General features: G+C 42.2%; 1 pseudogene; it reads right to left on the bottom strand.

The window, feature by feature from the left end:
• Positions 2,959–4,486, bottom strand: LOC100138833 (selenoprotein I pseudogene; annotated as a pseudogene).

The following is a 19,139-nucleotide window of genomic DNA, read 5'->3' as shown; positions in this document are numbered from 1 at the left end:
ATGCAAGACTGAAGAACAAAGCTCTCAGGAAATTCTATTCTACGTAGAATTCAAGAGGATGAGGTATATCTAGGGAGCACTAAAGGGGCCTTCTGATGTTTAATAGACAGTGAGATATAGCAGTCAAGCAAGCCTGGGTTCAAATCTTAGCCATTCTATTTATGAGCCTCAATTTCTTTATCTCAAAAATAGTGATAGAATCGGCTTCCTGTAATTTACAGGACAAAACAAAGATACATCCTGGCAGAGTATCTGTAATTAATAAATATAAATTTCAAGAAAAGAATCTTAATCAAAGTCAATTTATTAGAAGGAAAACCAGAAAGTGAGCTAGGGAATTTCTATCAGTGATAACAAAAGCGGCCAGATAACAAATTACTTCCTAAATATTAGATTTTCAAGTGCCATTTACCTCTATATTGGTTACAAATCCTGTTGTGTTTAGAGGTTTTTCCTGCTTGTCTTTATTTTTTATTCCATTTTCAGCCCATGGCTATATGTCTAGTGTGCTATTTAAAGACTTCCGTAGGTTGGCCATCTAGGCTCACGGCCCAGATTCCTCCCAGTGTTCGTACACAGTTGATCCATGCTTCCGGCCAGTGGGCATTATTGAGCACCTACTATGTTAGACGCTACGGCAGGCAATGAGGATCCGATACTCAGAATGGTTCCTTCCTTTCTGGAAAGTATATTTCAACAGGTAAAAGAGACACAGAGATTCCTATTGTAAGATAAGTGAAGAAAAGTGCTGTTTCACCCCTTGAGAGTCCATTCACCTTATAAAACACTTCATTCCCATATCACTGGCAAGAATGTTCCTGAAAGAAGGAAGGGAAAAGGAAGGGAGAGAGAGGAGGAAGTGCGCCATCGAAAAATAACATAGACATGGATATGCTAAGCTTCCGGGCCATACGTCATTGACATTTGACAGCAATCCAAGCGGACTTCCCCGCCCACCCCCAACTGGCTGCCATGGGATCAGTGAAGAACCTCCAGGTGGCAGGGAGGTTATTGAATAGCCTTGTTAATGATGACCTTCCTGGAAACTCTGCCAGCATCTCTGAGCAGATTTTTCCCCACCTCTGAAGCAATCATGCTTTATCAGTTTTTCTACTTAACAACCTATGGAAATAAGCCAGTCATGGCAATATGACTCGATTTACTTAGCTCTGAGCTACAAATGGCCTGGCGAACAAGGTGAGCTAATGGAAAACTAACACACGCTGGCCCAGGTCAACAGCTGTTTCCATTGTAACTGTGGCCCGCGACACACAGGTGTACTCGGTAGGCCCTGATGCAGACTGCCATCTGCTCACTGAATGTCTTTCATTTCCTTTCAACATGCACACAGATACCAAGAACTGGAAGTGTGATGGACATCAACCTTGCTTCTTTCAGGCCCAGATGGTTGGAGAGCCCTCCTACTTGATTTAAGTCATGAACAGGGGAATCTTTAACTCAGCACCTCAAGATTTCTCATTGATCTTCTCTGGGAGAAATAGGAATGATATGTACTTTATTCTGTCATTTTGCTTAAACATTTAGGATTCATATACACTCATAATTTCACCACATTAAATCTCTCTGGAGTCATAATTGCACCAAGTTGTAGAAGCATTCAGGCTAGGCACTCCTTACCATATCCCCAGTCTGAATACAGAGACAGTACAGATAAAGCCACAGTGCTTTCGATTCTGAGAACTATACCGTGATCCGGGGCTGTCCCCCTGTCTTCTGCATTCTGAGTGTCCAGGCTGGTTGCGGCTGTCAGGGTGAGAGCTGAAGGACCAGTTTGGCCCTGGAGGGGCATGTGACAGCTCCACATTGCTCTCCTTAGTTTGAGGGCTCACATGGCCCATTGCTTGGGGCTGAAACCGCAAGATACTGAGAACAATTCCAGTCAATATCCTCGTATGCTTGTGTGCTTGGCATTTGCGTCTCTCACTCCCAGAAACACCCAGCAGAGACCATGTCTGCTTCAGTCGGTAGTGTGCCCCCGGAGCCTCCAACGGTGCCTGGTACATATAAGATTCTGGTCTTGGTTCCACGCTGCCTAATACACCCTGGTCTTGAGCAAGTCATTTAACTTTTCTGGGCTTGAGTTTCCTCACTTACTATTTATTAATTACTTTCATACAATATACTATATGAAAGATATTCAATATATCCTATAATCACTTCCCAATCACTAAGAACTCTTAGCCATGAGGATGCTCTTTAATTTCATTTGAACTATATGAAGTTGCATTTTGAAGGTCAAAAATAGCTGAATAGCAGAAATTTTAAATGATTTAACCTATCTCATTACATGAATTTTCATTGAGCACCTCCTACATACATTTTGTTGTCAGATATTGGGTATTCGGTAATGAACAAAAAGAGGCACTGGCCTTACATTCTACTTGGAGAAGACAAAGAATAAACAAACAAATGAATATATCATGAGTCATGCAGTGAAGGGCACCAGAAGGAAAATAAAACAGGATAAAGAGGCAGAGAATTACTTAAGAGCATGGGTACATACTGAGACTAGAGAGACTGAGAGAAATTTACCTACTGAATGTGGAGACCCTCAGCATCTTTCCTTACGCTGCTCCAGATTTCTGGCAGGAAGGTGACAGACGTTAGAAAAGCAACTATTAGAATACTGTTCTCTGAGGAATATTATTATCCCAAGAGAAAAGATCTAAAGACACTAATGTTAGATGTTAATATTTGTTATCAAAGTGGCTAATGTTTGTTAACAAAGTGGCTCGCCCAAATCACGTTAGAGTGACAGCCAGTGCACAGCTTCCAGAAGAGTTTTTTGGTGTCTAATACTTATATAAGTGAAAGTGTAGTTGCTCAGTCGTGTCCGACTCTTAGCGACCCCGTGGACTGCAGCCCACCAGGCTCCTCCGTCCGTGGGATTTTCCAGGCAAGAGTACTGGAGTGGGTTGCCATTGCCTTCTCAGAGACTTGGGTCCTCTGAATGTTATCAGTGTTCCTAAACACATATGAGGGTTTGAAAAATAAAATCCAAGCATCTTTAAGTCTGTATGAACCAAAGCATAATGGACTCCTAAACTACAAGGAACATTTTGCTGGGCTATTACATTTAACCAAAACAACACATGGTTTTATAAAAAAAAAAAAAAGTAAGCTGGGAGTTACTAGGTCCAATATCCCACGAGTTCAGATATGTATCATTCCTGCTGTCCAAGTACCACACACACTACGTTCCCATGTCTGTTAAGCAGATCAGTTTAGCTCAGCGGTGATGGATGAATATTTACAAGCGTCTTATTTACAGTACTTCTTTCTGCAGATTGCAGGCCAATATTGTTTTCTTCCACTCCCAGTCAATCCGAGTTTGGTTTTCTCAGTGAGAAGGGGTAAATGTGAAAATGGTTGCTCAGCTGCTTTACCACTCGTACTCCATAGTGGATGTGGGCCAGAGTGAAAGCAGCCATCAAGGCAAACAGGAGAGTGCTCTCAACGTAAGGGGTTACTCCTACATTCACCACCGTGACAATCACAAAAAGAGGAAGCAGCAACCAATTCAAAGTTGGGCACCCAGCTGACATGTGCTGTTGGCAAAGGCTGTTCCAACCATTAAGGACAACACTCTAGGGTGTAACTCTAAAATAGCTGAAGGTGACAGGAGGATCCATGCTGTAGGCAAAATGAATAGCAAACATGGAGAAAAGAATGGAACCACAGCTTCATAGACTGAACTGTGTTTCAACGTGTTATTTTTATAGCGTCTGAAAAAATTGAACAAACTCATTGGAAGAGTCACACACAGTGCACAACCAATGATCATGGCAGTGAATAGGTCTCTATGTAAGAAATTAAACAGGAAAGGTTCATACCAGGCCTCAGCTCCCACGGCCGCAGTCACTATGTAGGCAAAAGCAATAGTCACCGGGCCAATGTTATGTCCCCATGGCAGGAAAAGAATCCCTGTGTTATACTTTCCCCAGTGAGACAGGATGAAAGAGAACAAAACTACCCATAGCAGGAGATAAAGAACAAAAACACTGGAACCAGATGATCCTCATCCAAAAATGGAATACACGGTGACAACAAAGTAAACACATGACCAACTCTCCAGGCCTGGTCAAAAAGCTCCCCCAGGATGCCCACTACAATCCAGACCCAGTTGGGTACATGCTTGTGACCTGGTGCTGAAGCATAAAAGTCAGGATCAGAGTATGCCATAAGTAGGAAATTGAACACGGCCAGCAGAAGGCCAGAGAAGCTTATCAGATCTGGAGCCAGCCAAGTAGGAAGTACCTGTACTACAGTGTTCCAAAATGGGTGCATGACATACAGAGAGAGTGGACTGGTATCCGCAGCACTGTACTTGTACTTATCAAAGCCAGCCAGCTGCTCTGGGCTCACGTATTTGGAACTTGTCCTGACAACCCGAACACGAGCGCCCAGTCAGCAGCAACTCTCCACGATGAGATAGGAAAATAGGAGCACTACATCGGCTGGGCAGCCAGATCATGGGGTTCTCACAGCAAGAATACTGGGGTGGTTGGCCATTCCCTCCTCCAGTGAATCACGTTTTGTCAGAACTCTCCACTATGAACCAACCATTTTTGGTGGCCCGACATGGCTCATAGCTTCATTGAGTCATGCAAGCCCCTTCACTATGACAAGGCAGTGATCCATGAAGGGTGAAGTCAAGTGGGCCTTAGGAAACACTGCTGTCAATAAAGCTGGTGGATGCAACGGAATTCCAGTAGAGGTATTCAAAACCCTAATAGATAACGCTATCCAAGTGTTGCACTCAATACGTCAGCAAATCTGGAAGACCCAGCAGTGTCCACAGGACTGGAAAAGGTCAATCCTCAACCCTTCGCCAGAAGGATAATGTTAATAATGTTCAAACCACAGGACAATTGCACTCATTTCCCATGCTAGTAAGGTAATGCTTAAAATCGTGCATGCTAGGCTTCAGCATTAAGTGAACTAAGAACTGCCAGACATCCATGCTGGGTTTAAAACAGGTAGAGGAACCAGAGATCAAATTGCTGACATTCTCTAGATCATAGAGAAAGCAAGGGAATTCCAGAAAAACATCTATTCCTGTTTGACTACACTAAAGCCTTTGGCTGTGTGGATCATAAGAAACTATGGAAAGCTCTTAAAGGGATGGGAACACCAGACTATCTTACCTGTCTCCTGAGAAACCTGTATGTGGGTCAAGAAGCAACAGTTAGAACCCTGTATGGAACAACTGATTTGTGTAGGACTGAGAAAGGAGTATGACAGGTCTGTCTGTTGTCACTCTGTTTATTTAACCTATACACTGAACACATCATCAGAAATGCTGGAGTGGATAAGTTACAAGCTGGAATCAAGATAGATGGGAGAAATATCAACAATCTCAGACATGCAGATACCACTTTAATGGCAGAAAGTGAAGAGGAACTAAAGAATCTCTTGATGAGGGTGAAGGAGAGTGAAAAAGCTGGCTTAAAACTAAATACTGAAAAAACTAAGATCGTGACATCCAGTCCCATTATTTCATGGCAAACAGAAGGGGGAAATGTGGAAGTAGTGAAAATGTGGAAGAAGTTTCCTCTTCTTGAGCTCTAAAATCACTGCAGATAGTGACTACAGCCATGAAATCAGAAGACGATTGCTTCTTGGCAGGAAAGTATGACAAAGCTAGACAGTGTGTTGAAAAGTAGAGACATTACTCTGCTGACAAAGGTGCATATAGTCAAGACTATGGTCTTCCCAGTGGTCACATATGGTTTGGATAGCTGGACCGTAAAGAAGGCAGAGCACCAAAGAATTGATGCATTTGAACTGTGGTGCTGGAGAAGACTCCTGAGAGTTCCTTGGACAGCAAGGAGATAAAACCAGTAAATCTTAAAGGAAATCAACCTTGAATACTCATTGGAAGGACTGATGCTACAGCTGAAACTCCAGTATTTTGGTCACCTGATGTGAACAGAACAGCTGAATCACTGGAAAAGACCCTGATGCTGGGGAAGATTGAGGGCAGAAGGAGAAGGGGACAACAGAGGGTGAAATGGCTAGATGGCATCACTGATGCAAAAGATATGAACTCGGGCAAACTTTGGGAGATGGTGAGGGGCAGGGAAGTCTGGCATGCTGCAGTACACAGGGTTGCAAAGAGTCAAACACGACTAGGTGACCAAACAACAACTCTTAAATATAAACAGGCATCCGGGACTGACAGGTGTTTGAGGATAGCTGCTCATCTTAAGGTCAGGAGACAACACCGACGAACAGTAACTTAGAAGAAACAAAACTTCACAAAAAGAAAAGGTCAAAGTTCTTTGATGTCTTCAGAGAGAGGAGAGAAGAAATGGATACTTAACTGTTTAAAGAAAAATTTGGAAAATAAAATAATTCTAAGAAATAAACAAATCTATACTGGAGATGAAGGAAAAAAAACTCAGTGAGGTGGTTGCAAATCTCCTAGAAAATAACTAAAAATTATAGAAAATAGAGGAATGTAGACAAAGGTGAAAAATAAAAATAGAAAAAAATATATAGGTTAAAAAAGACAACCATCCACAAGGTCAATATTCAAATAATGAAAGTTTTAAAATAGAAGAGAATATTGGGGAGGAGGGAATGAAATTTTCAGTTAAATAATTCGATAAGTTACCAAAATCATTATGAAGTTTCAGAACCCTGGGCACAAAGAAAGGAGCATTTTCAGAAAGGGGAGAAGACAGGTTTCACACAACGATCCTGGACTATACTGGGGGAAATGAAGCAATACTTTATCCAGACTGGGAGAAATTCTTCCTAGCTTGAAATTTCGTACCCAGGCAATTAAACGCAGGAGTAGAATAAAATTATTTTTAGACATGCAAGGTTTCAAAACATTACTTTAAAACTTACTCAGAAAAGTAATACAGTAGATGTTCCATACAAAGGAGCAAAACAAGAAAGATTACAAAATCCAAGGAACAGGAGCCTGTTGACATAGGGAACAAGAATACCAGAGAGATGGTAAAAAGAAATGCCAAGCTCACAACTCTGCAACCTGGCTAGAGAACTCAGAAGACTCTAGGATGAAGACCTGAGTGCCTAAAATTTATACACAGGAGAGTGAGCTTGAGCATAATTACACAGAAATATAAGTAAATATAATAGCTCAGTTGGTAAAGAATCCGCCTGAAATGCAGGAGACCCCATTGTGATTGCTCGGGTGGGAAAATCCCATAGAGAAGGGATAGGCAACCCACTCCAGTCTTCAGCTTCCCTTGTGGCTCAGCTGGTAAAGAATCTGCCTGTAATGCGGGAGACCTGGGTTCGATCCCTGGGTTAGGAAGATCCCCTGCAGAAAGGAAAAGCTACCCACTCCAGTATTCTGGCCTGGAGAATTCCATGGGCTATGGGGTCGCAAAGAGTCGGACATGACTGAGTGACTTTAAAAAATTAAATAAATAACTGAAAGTTTTAAAAAGATGATTAAAAACTCCAGTGGCAAACAGAAAGGAATGGGGAGGAAAAGACAAGATAATTAAAGAGTATTATATGATCCAGCTATGAAAATGTTTATATAGCCATACTATGAAGATATGGGATAATCAAATGATGTCTTACTGTGGATGAGGGATACGACAGTAGGGGAGAGGCTATAAAAGCATAATAGACCTTCACCTTCCATAGTGCGGAGAGGGTATAAAGCATAATAGACCTTCACCTTCCATAGTGGGAAGTCAGTGCTTAATGGCTAAACCCAAGAATTAGGAATATAGATAATCATGCTGCTGCTGCTCAGTCATTCAGTCATGTCTGACACTTTGTAACCCCATGGACTGTAGCCCACCAGGCTCCTCTGACCATGGAATTTTCCAGGTAAGAATACTGGAGTGGGTAGCCATTCTCTTCCAGGGGATCTTCCCCACCTAGGGATCAAACCTGAGCCTCTTGCGTCTCCTGCATTGGCAGGGGGATTTTTTACCACTAGCACCACCTGGGGAGAAGGCAATGGCACCCCACTCCAGTACTCTTGCCTGGAAAATCCCATGGATGGAGAAGCCTGGTAGGCTGCAGTCCATGGGGTCGCTAGAGTCGGACATGACTGAGCAACTTCACTTTCACTTTTCACTTTCATGCATTGGAGAAGGAAATGGCAACCCACTCCAGTGTTCTTGCCTGGAGAATCCCAGGGATGGGGGAGCCTGGTGGGCTGCCGTCTATGGGGTCACACAGAGTCAGACACGACTGAAGCAACTTAGCTGCAGCAGCAGCAGCACCACCTGGAAGCCATATATATATATATATAATATATATATTTATATGGGGCTTCCGTAATTGCTCAGTTGGTAAAGAATCCAACTGCAATGCAGCAGACCCCAGTTCAATTCCTGAGTTGGGAAGATCTGCTGGAGAAAGGATAGGCTACCCACTCCTGTATTCTTGGGCTTCCCTTATGGCTCAGCTGGTAAAGAATCTGCCTGCAATGCAGGAGACCTGGGTTCGATGCCTGGGTTGGGAAGATCCTTGAAGAAGGAAAAAGGCTACCCACTCCAGTATTCTGGCCTGGAGAATTCCATGAACTGTATAGTCCATGGGGTCTCAAAGAGTTGGACATAACTGAGCAATTTTAGAAGAAATAAAATATATTTATATATCCCCAAATTATTCAAAGAAATGAAAGTACCATATTTCTTCAATTCTGAGACAACTTTTTTGCATTTCAACATGTCCATAATGAGGCTATGTCTCAACCCATGGTGTGACACAGTGTAACTGGCAGCCTTTATAGCATCATATAATCACAGGCATTAGTGACTGAATGAAATGCGGCCAATATTAAAATCAGACAAAGGCTGGCTGCCTGCCTCTGGGAAGCAGTAATTGGGAGGGCGGGTGAAAGGGACTACTGTTTAAGTAACAAACTTTTGAAACTGACTCTTTAAATTATGTCCAGGTATACATTATTTTCTCTGATGGCTCCAATGGTAAAGAATCTGCCTGCAGTGCAGGAGGCAACAGTTCAATTCCTGTGTCAAGAGATTCCCTGGAGGAGGAAATGGCAACCCACTCCAGGATTTTTGCCTGGAGAATCCCTTGGACAGAGGAGCCTGGCAGGCCACAGTCCACGGGGTCACAAAAAGTCAGATAGGACTGAGGGGGAAAACACTTTCACTTTTTTCATACATTATTTTTAAAAATACATGTTAAAAAAAATTCCTTCAACCGCCTTGTGGAGAAATGTCCCTAAGAGGACAAGACTGGGAAGGAGGAGATGAGTAGGAGCTTGTTCATAGATCAGAAGGGGACTGGTGATGGCTTGGACTAGACTGAGAACAATGGAGGTGGTGATAAGTGGCCAGATACAGGATATATATTTTTTAAAAAGCTGCTCAAATCTTCCCATGGATTTAGCATGAAAGAAAAAGGAGAGTCAAACGTAACTCCAAAGTGTTCGGCCTGAGCAGCCAGAAAATGAAGTTTCCGTTTCCGGCAATGGAAAGTCTGCAGGGAAAGCAGGTTAAAGGAGGAAAACATCAGGAGTGCAGGCGAGACACGGACGGACGTCAGGATCCCATTAGATGCCCAAGTGGGCGTGGCTGGCAGGCAGACTGCCTAAACCTGGAGCTCTGTTCTAGCTACACCAAAGGTCAAGTGTGGCTTTGTTTCTTCATGTTCCTATCTCCCCCCTTTAACAGTAGGGTAATTTTTCACTTGCTTCCATAGATAGTAATAAAGTAAGCCTTTTTTTTTTGTTTGCACACATACTCAAACAAAAGTAAAATTTTATTTTCTGTCAACTGGTTCAGTTCAGTTCAGTCACTCAGTTGTGTCTGACTCTTTGTGACCACATGAACCGCAGCAGGCCAGGCCTCCCTGTTCATCACCATCTCCTGGAGTTCACTCAGACTCACATTCATCGAGTCAGTGATGCCATCCAGCCATCTCATCCTCTGTCGTCCCCTTTTCCTCCTGCCCTCAATCTTTCCCAGCATCAGGGTATTTTCAAATCAGTCAGCTCTTTGCATCAGGTGGCCAAAGTACTGGAGTTTCAGCTTTAGCTTTATTCCTTCCAAAGGACTTCTCTGGTGGCTCAGAGGTTAAAGCGTCTGCCTGGAACTCGGGAGACCCAGGTTCGATCCCTGGGTCAGGAAGATCCCCTGGAGAAGGAAATGGAAACCCACTCCAGTACTCTTTCCTGGAGAATCCTATGGAGGGAGGAGCATGGTAGGCTACAGTCCATGGGGTCGCAAAGAGTCGGACACGACTGAGCAACTTCACTTTCACTTTTCACTTCCAAAGAACACCCAGGGCTGATCTCCTTTAGAATGGACTGGTTGGATCTCTTTGCAGTCCAAGGGACTCTCAAGAGTCTTCTCCAATACCACAGTTCAAAGGCATCAATTCTTTGGCGTTCAGCTTTCTTTATAGTCCAACACTCACATCCATACACAACCACTGGAAAAACCATAGCCTTGACTAGATGGACCTTTGTTGACAAAGTAATGTCTCTGCTTTTTTATATGCTGTCTATGTTGGTCATAACTTTCCTTCCAAGGAGTAAGTGTCTTTTAATTTCATGGCTGCAGTCACCATCTGTAGTGATTTTGGAGCCCAGAAAAATAAAGTCAGCCACTATTTCCACTGTTTCCCATCTATTTGCCATGAAGTGATGGGACCAGATACCATGATCTTAGTTTTCTGAATGTTGAGCTTTAAGCCAACTTTTTCACTCTCCTCTTTCCCTTTCATCAAGAGGCTCTTTAATTCTTCTTCACTTTCTGCCATAAGGGTGGTGTCATCTGCATATCTGAGGTTATTGATATTTCTCCCAGCAATCTTGATTCCAGCTTGTGCTTCTTCCAGCCCAGCGTTTCTCATGATGTAATCTGCATATAAGTTAAATAAGCAGGGTGACAATATACAGCCTTGACTTACTCCTTTTCCTATTTGGAACCAGTCTGGTGTTCCATGTGCAGTTCTAACTGTTGCTTCGTGACCTGCATACAGATTTCTCAAGAGGCAAGTCAGGTGGTCTGGTATGCCCATCTCTTTCAGAATTTTCCACAGTTTATTGTGATCCACACAGTCAGAGGCTTTGGCATAGTCAATAAAGCAGAAATAGATGTTTTTCTGGAACTCTTGTGCTTTTTCCATGATCCAGCTGATGTTGGCAATTTGATCTCTGGTTCCTCTGCCTTTCCTAAAACCAGTTTGAACATCTGAAAGTTCACGGTTCACATATTGCTGAAGCCTGGCTTGGAGAATTTTGAGCGTTACTTTACTAGCGTGTGAGATGAGCGCAATTGTGCGGTAGTTTGAACATTCTTTGGCATTGCCTTTCTTTGGGATTGGAATGAAAACTGACCTTTTCCAGTCCTGTGGCCACTGCTGAGTTTTCCAAATTTGCTGGCATATTGAGTGCAGCACTTTCACAGCATCATCTTTCAGGATTTGAAATAGCTCAACTGGAATTCTATCATCTCCACTAGCTTTGTTCATAGTGATGATTTCTAAGGCCCACTTGACTTTTTGTACAGTTCTTCTGTGTATTCTTGCCACCTCTTCTTAACATCTTCTGCTTCTGTTAGGTCCCTAACATTTCTGTCTTTTATTGAGCCCATCTTTGCATGAAATGTTCCCTTGGTATCTCTAATTTTCTTGAAGAGATCTCTAGCCTTTCCCATTCTGTTGTTTCCCTCTATTTCTTTGCATTGATCACTGAGGGAGGCTTTCTTATCTCTTCTTGCTATTCTTTGGAACTCTGCATTCAGATGCTTATATCTTTTCTTTTCTCCTTTGCTTTTCACTTCTCTTTTCACAGATATTTGTAAGGCCTCCTCAGACAGCCATTTTGCTTTTATGCATTTCTTTTTCTTGGGGATGGTCTTGATCCCTGTCTCCCGAACAATGTCACAAACCTCAGTCCATAGTTCATCAGGCACTCTATCTATCAGATCTAGTCCCTTAAATCTATTTCTCACTTCCACTGTATAATCATAAGGGATTTGATTTAGGTCACACCTGAATGATCTAGTGGTTTTCCCTACTTTCTTCAATTTAAGTCTGAATTTGGCAATAAGGAGTTCATGATCCAAGTCACTGTCAGCTCCAGTCTTGTTTTTGCTGACTGTATAGAGCTTCTCCATCTTTGGCTGCATAGAATATAATCAATCTGATTTCGGTGTTGACCATCTGGTGATGTCCATGTGTGGAGCCTTCTCTTGTGTTGTTGGAAGAAGGTGTTTGCTATAACCAGTGCATTCTCTCTGCAGAACTCTATTAGCCTTTGCCCTGCTTCATTCTGTACTCCAAGGCCAAATTTGCCTGTTACCCCAGGTGTTTCTTGACTTCCTACTTTTGCATTCCAGTCCCCTATAATGAGAAGGACGTCTTTTTGGGGTGTTAGTTCTAGAAGGTCTTGTAGATTTTCGTAGAACTGTTCAACTTCAGCATTACTGATCGGGGCATAGACTTGTATTACTGTGACATTGAATGGCTTGCCTTGGAAACAAACAGAGATCATTCTGTCATTTTCGAGATTGCATCCAAGTACTGCATTTTGGACTCTTTTTTTAACTGTGATGGCTACTCCATTTCTTCTAAGGGATTCCTGCCCACCGTAGTAGATATAATGGTCATCTGTGTTAAATTCACCCATTCCAGTCTAACTTAGTTTGTTGATTTCTAGAATGTCAATGTTCACTCTTGCCATCTCCTGTTTGACCACTTCCAATTTGCCTTGATTCATGGACCTGACATTCCAGGTTCCTATGCAATATTGCTCTTTACAGCATCAAACCTTACTTCTATCACCAGTCCCATCCACAAGTGGGTGTTGTTTTTGCTTTGGCTCCATCCCTTCATTCTCTCTGGAGTTATTTCTCCACTGATCACCAGTAGCACATTGGGCACCTACTGACCTGGAGGGTTCCTCTTTCAGTGTCCTATTTGCCTTTTCATACTGTTCATGGGGTTCTCAAGGCAACAATACTGAATTGATTCGCCATTCCCTTCTCCAGTGGACCGTATTCTGTCAGACCTCTCCACCATGACCCATCCATCTTGGGTGGCCCCACATGGCATGACTTAGTTTCATTGAGTTAGACAAGGCTGTGGTCCATGTGATTAGATTGGCTAGTTGTCTGTGATTGTGGTTTCAGTGTGTCTGCCCTCTGATGCCCTCTCTCAGTGCCTACCATCTTACTTGGTTTCCCTTACCTTGGAGGTGGGGTATCTCTTCATGGCTGCTCCTGACCTTGGGCATGGGGTTGCTCCTCTCGGCAATGCTTGTATGCTGCCACTGCTGCCATCACACTTCTGTGCCACTGCCGCCACAGCAGCCAGGCATTGTCAGCAAATGCACATTACAGCAAAGTAAGACAGCATACCCCTCCAGTAAATCTAAGCAGGTTTCACTTAGACTTTGGTTCTTTTATGCAGAATTATTCTACTCTAAGTATTGTGTTTAAAGGGATGCTATAAACCCTGTTTGTGAAAGTGGATACATCCTGCTTGGAGAAAAATCTAAAACCAGGGCTCCTTTCTGCATTGAATGATGGATGCCACATCTCTTAAGTAACCTGCTGGAAGCCCCTGCAAACAGCTGACTGGTCAATAACATCATGTCTAATTTCTCGGCACTCCCTCCACACACACACACACACACATACACACCCTGCAAAGCAATTAAAGATAACTACATTCAAGTCAGATGAAGCAACTCAAGCTTACATTCTTCAAAGATCACTATAGTCAGGTCCTGCTTTTATCTTTTCAGACTTTTTTTGAGCTGTAATTGACATGTGCAACATGTTGATTTGATACATTCATATATGATTATAGTCAACGATACCATACCATAAACTTAAGAGTTGCTAAGAGATTATACCTTAACTGTTCTCCATATTTTATTTTGTTTACCACACACACACACACACACACACATACTACATGATATGACAGAGGTGTTAGCTGATGCTATGGTGGTGAGTGAAAGTCGCTCAGTCATGTCCAACTCTTTGTGACCCCATGGGTATAGTCCATGGAATTCTCTAGGCTAGAATACTGGAGTGGGTAGCCTATCCCTTCTCCAGTGGATCTTCCCAACCCAGGAATCGAACCAGGGTCTCATGCGTTGCAGGCAAATTCTTTACCAACTGAGCGATCAGGAAAGCCCTGCTATGGTGGTAATCATACTGCAATACATAAATGCATCTCATCTGACTTTTCAATTCACATTTCACTCTGAGAAACACTCTAAGAGACATAAAGAAATCCTTTTGAACCAAGAAAACATATTGACCTGATAAGGTCTTAAGCAATTACAGAAAGGCTCTTTGAAGACTTTTCTTGAGTTCTGACTAGTTTTTGGCTGTCGTACTTGACCTACCTCATGTGTCGGGGCAGATCTGATAGATCCCTTCAATATTCCAAGCATTGGAATGATCCTCTAAGATGAGCCAAGCAGAGTGGGTTGACCTTCACAGGCTAATTCTAGATGAGGAGTCAGAAAAACACCCAGCCAACAGGTTTTTTTTGGCTCTCTGCGGTTACAGACATTTCTATTAGTTCACACTTCTTTGATCCTTTTAGAAAATCCGGAGAACTTTCCATTTTTTGTACATTCATTATTTTCAAGTTCCAACTCCTCCACCTCTTTCTCTACCCCTAAGCACTTGAAACAAAATATTTGATCATTTTTATAGCAGTATATAGTTAAACATGAAAGAACAAGTAGGTTATTTTCACCAATTTCTAGTGACAATTTAAAGACTATTTTCTACCAAATTTTCTTGTTACACCCACACTGCCTTTCCCCCCAATGTTTTTTCTTATAAAAATGACTCCATATATATAATAGTGGTGTACAGTAGAAATATACACCTTTTATCAGTTAAGATAGGTTGACTATGTTGTGGTAACAAACAGCTCCAAATCCCAGTGGCTTAACGCAATAAAGGTTTCTCTCTCGAGCATAATACATTTCCTTTACGTGCTAGCTCCATGTCACTGCGTCCTCACCCAAAGATCCAGCTGGAGACGCTACAACTATCAGTTGCCAAGGCAGAAGAGAAGGGCAGCCCTGAAAAAAATGCACTGGTTCTTAAACATCCATCTGGAAAGGACATGCGCATTACTGCCATCACATTTCTTCAAACAAAGCAAGTCATGTGACCAAACCTCATTTCAAAGGGTCGGGTAAGCATTAACGTTTTTGCAAAAGGGGCATTGAATATGAGTGAAGAGTTATACACCCTATTATTCACACTCTACACCCAAGTTACAGTGCATCTGATCTTAAATCACAATCCCTAGTAATAGAGGACATTTCTGTTCATTTTTGCCTAGATGTTTTTCAGAAAAACATCTAAATTGTGAGTTCCAAATCATTGTCTCAACCTCACTCTGTGTGTTTGGCTAATGGTGTCACATTCTGTAGATAAATAAAGGTCATCATCTCATTAAATGAGTATGTTTCAGACCACAGGAAAATGTGTGACACGGTTACCAAGGTTCTTCACTTATAATGAAGGTCTGAAATGTCAGCAGGGGAGGCCAGGAGCCAATTTCTGGCTGGCAGAATCAGTTCCAATTGCAATTGTGCAACAGTAATTATGCGACTGTTTTCCCTCCCTTCTCCCTAATGTTATTGGTGTCAGGAAACGTGCTGTTCTTTCTGACAGAGTCTACATGGCTCAGGGAGATATTTGGGTGCATGTGGAGAAGGATTTAATTGAAGTAGGAGCAGTGAAGTTCAGGAATCATGACCTTTCTAGTATAATTGGACAAATCAGGCAGTTCACCCAGTTGCCAATCACGTGTAGGTTGTACATCCGCAGCTTACTCCATCCCCATCTGTGATATTGTGATACAGTAAGAAATATTTTGCTCTTGTCTCCAGTTCCTGGCACAGCACTCCTAAAACTCTTGAAATTTCTTAAGTGGCAGGGGTAAGAGGAGCAGCTTTTGTTATTCATGAGAGGCCCCTTTCAACCATACTTGTTTTGATGCTAATGTGGTGACTCCTGGATGGTTGGGCTGGGCGCAAGAAGGCTCAACGTTGAGAGGGTTGAAATTTTCAGTCTTTCCCCTTGACCTAGTTGGAGGTTGAGTTAATCACCAATGACCAATGATCTGATCAATCGTGCCAATGTAATACAGCCTGAGTGAAAATCCTAACAACCAAAGGGGCTCAGAGAACTTCTTGGCTGGTGAATGCATGGAAGTACTTGGAAGGCAGTGCCCCTGGAGAGGACATGGAAGCTCCCCTCCCTTTCCCCATGCCTTGCCTTGTGCCTTCTTGCATCTGAGTTGTATCCTTTGATAATAAAATGATATAGTAAATATATAGTATACAAATATATAAATAACAATTAATAATTAATACTAATTATTAATTATTATATATAAATATATAGTAAATAAATAATATATATAGTATATAGTAGATACACATATAGATATATAGTAAATAAATTGTTGTTTCTGAGTCCTGTCCCGTGAGCTGTTCTAGCAAATTGTCAAACTGAAGGGAAGCGGGGGGTCACAGAAACCTTTGATTCATAGCTGGTCAGCCAGAACACAGATGACAGCATGGAGCTGTGACTGATGTCTGACGCTCTGGGGAGGGCAGCCTTTGGGGACTGAGTTCTTAACTTGTGGGGTCTAAGCTGACTCCAGACAGTGTTATAACTGAATTGTATGGCACCTATTTAATCGGTGTCCAAGAAGTTGGAAAATTAGTTGGTGTGGGGAAAAAAAAATAGACACTTGGTGTCAGAAATGTTTAAAGTAGAGGAGAAACAGAAAAGAGTTTTGTTCTTTTACCATCTTTGTATGGTATCTTCCTAGGTGGCACTGGTGGTAAAAAAAAAAAAGCTTGCCTGCCAACCATCTTCGTATAGTGGTCATTTGTACAGACTCGATTCGATATTTCTTCCCCAGACTATGTCACTTTTCTTTTGCCTCTAGTCTCACTGCCTTTTGCTTTTCACTCCAACTTCCACAAAGCAGCCAAGAGTTATCCTACTGAAGTTCAGTTCTGATGGTGAAAGTCACCATCAGCAAGGAGTTTAGTGGCACCTTATTGCTTAAAGAATGCAACACAGAGTTACTTACAGAGACCCTAAGCACAACATTCTGTCAACAATTCCAATCCAACCTACTTTTCATTCTTTATTTTCCAAAACACTCAGGTTTTGTGCAGTATGAAACTGACAACAGTGAACACTTCTCAGCTGCAAACATGCCCTGGTTTTGAAAGATAAAGGTATAGCTGCTCTTCTCCATAAACTTGTATGTCTCTCTGGATCCAATCCAGGGTTGAGAAGATCCCCTGAAGAAGGAAAGGCAACACACTCCCGTATTCTTGCCTGGAGAACTCCATGGACAGAGGAACCTGGCAGGCTGCAGCCCAGTGGGTCACAAAGAGCGGGACTCAACTGAGTGACTTTCACTTTTCACTGACCCAAATGGTCTTTGAAAGACTCATTGACAACAGGCCTCCAGATAGAAACGGAATATCTGCAGCCAGTTTTTGATGAACAGTTATATATGTTGCATTTAAAAATAAAAAGTAGATCACTTAAAAATTATCTTAAAACAGTCATATCAGAGTGAAGTCAAGAATAGAAAGAAGAAATGATTATATTTAGTTATCATCACAGCAAAAACGGTGTATTTTAATACCCAAACATGAATGTAGCCTTAAAACCAATAGCTTAGTTTGGACCTGAGCAACTAATAAACTTCAGTTCCTGGTAAGATTTATTTTAATTCAATTTTTCAAATCATCCCAATTGGCTACACTGGCTAAGAAAGTTTATACTGTTGAGTAGAAAACAATAGTGTTTTCACTGGTTAAAAGACACATTTAGAGTATTTTTGTTTGTTAGCTTATTTGTATAATGTTCTGTTTTCTTCTCCCTGACCTTGGGTATTAGTGGGTCAGTTGTGTCTGACTCTTTGTGACCTCATGGACTTAGCCCACTAGGCTCTTCTGTCCATGGGATTTTGTAGGCAATAATACTGGAGTGGATTGATATTTCCTTCTCCAGGGGATCTTTCTGACCCAGGGATAGAACCCAGGTCTCCTGCATTGCAGGGAGACTCTTTACCTTCTGAGCCACCAGGAAGCCCTCTCCCTGACCTTATACGTGCTCTAATCTTTGCTCCCTTTGGGTTTTCCCTCTAGAAGGCCCAGCTCTACTACAAACAACTCCACAACCTCAAACTTTGCACTTTTCTACTTCCTGCTCATAACTAAACCCAACTTCCTCTAACCTAACCTCTAATCTTCCTCTAACTAAACCTAATACCACTTCCCTTCTAGTAAAAGTTGCTTATTTTCTAGTTTCCCAAGAACCTCAGGGTTGGCAGCATGTCCACGCTTCAGACACATATTGTCTATTCTCTGCCAACCCTGGACCTGCTGAACTGACCCTGCTGAGCTGCGTGTTACCTGGTAAGACCACTCTCTAATTGTCATTGCTGAAGTCATCTGTCCACCTTCTGCACAATAGCTGAGCTTCCTTTTAGACACTGTCCACCAACCTCACACCTCCTACTTCTTCTGACCCTGAGACTCTTCTCAAATGGCCTTAACTCCTACTCAAGGAAAATAAGCCATCAGGTTTAAATTATATAATTTCAGCTTCTCACACCAAAGCCCTAAACTCTCCCATCCTCTTCCCTCCTGTTTCAAAGCAGAGGTTGCCTATTCCCATCAAAATCAATCCCTCCATCCAGGCTTAAACTCTTCTAGATTTTTCTTCTCCAAAATTGTGTACAAAAGAATCATAGTTTGCCTCTCTCTCTCCCCCCACCCCAAAATTCCCCTCTCCCTCTATGTCTCCTAGCTCCTTCCCACTAACATTTAGCCATGCTCATGTCTCTGCAAACTTTTTTCTTTAAAAATCAAATACAGAATAAAACCCTAGATAACCCCATAGTCTTTCCATCCACCATCCTATTTCCTTCCTTCTGGTGTTAATTTTTTTTTTAATTTGACTTCATTTTCTTCTCTTCCCCTCTTCACTTTAAATCTGGTTCCTGGGCTCACTATCTCACTGACATTGCTCTCACCAAGGTCATCATTGTCGCTTGACACTACACCCATTGAAGGTATCTGAGATCTCAGCTAACTTAATGACTTAGCACCTGCCGATTCAATA

Source organism: Bos taurus, chromosome 7, assembly GCF_002263795.3.
Source record: "Bos taurus isolate L1 Dominette 01449 registration number 42190680 breed Hereford chromosome 7, ARS-UCD2.0, whole genome shotgun sequence".
NCBI lineage: Eukaryota > Metazoa > Chordata > Mammalia > Artiodactyla > Bovidae > Bos > Bos taurus.
Note: the sequence above shows the minus strand (reverse complement) of the source record. Positions and strands in the feature narration are given on the sequence as shown.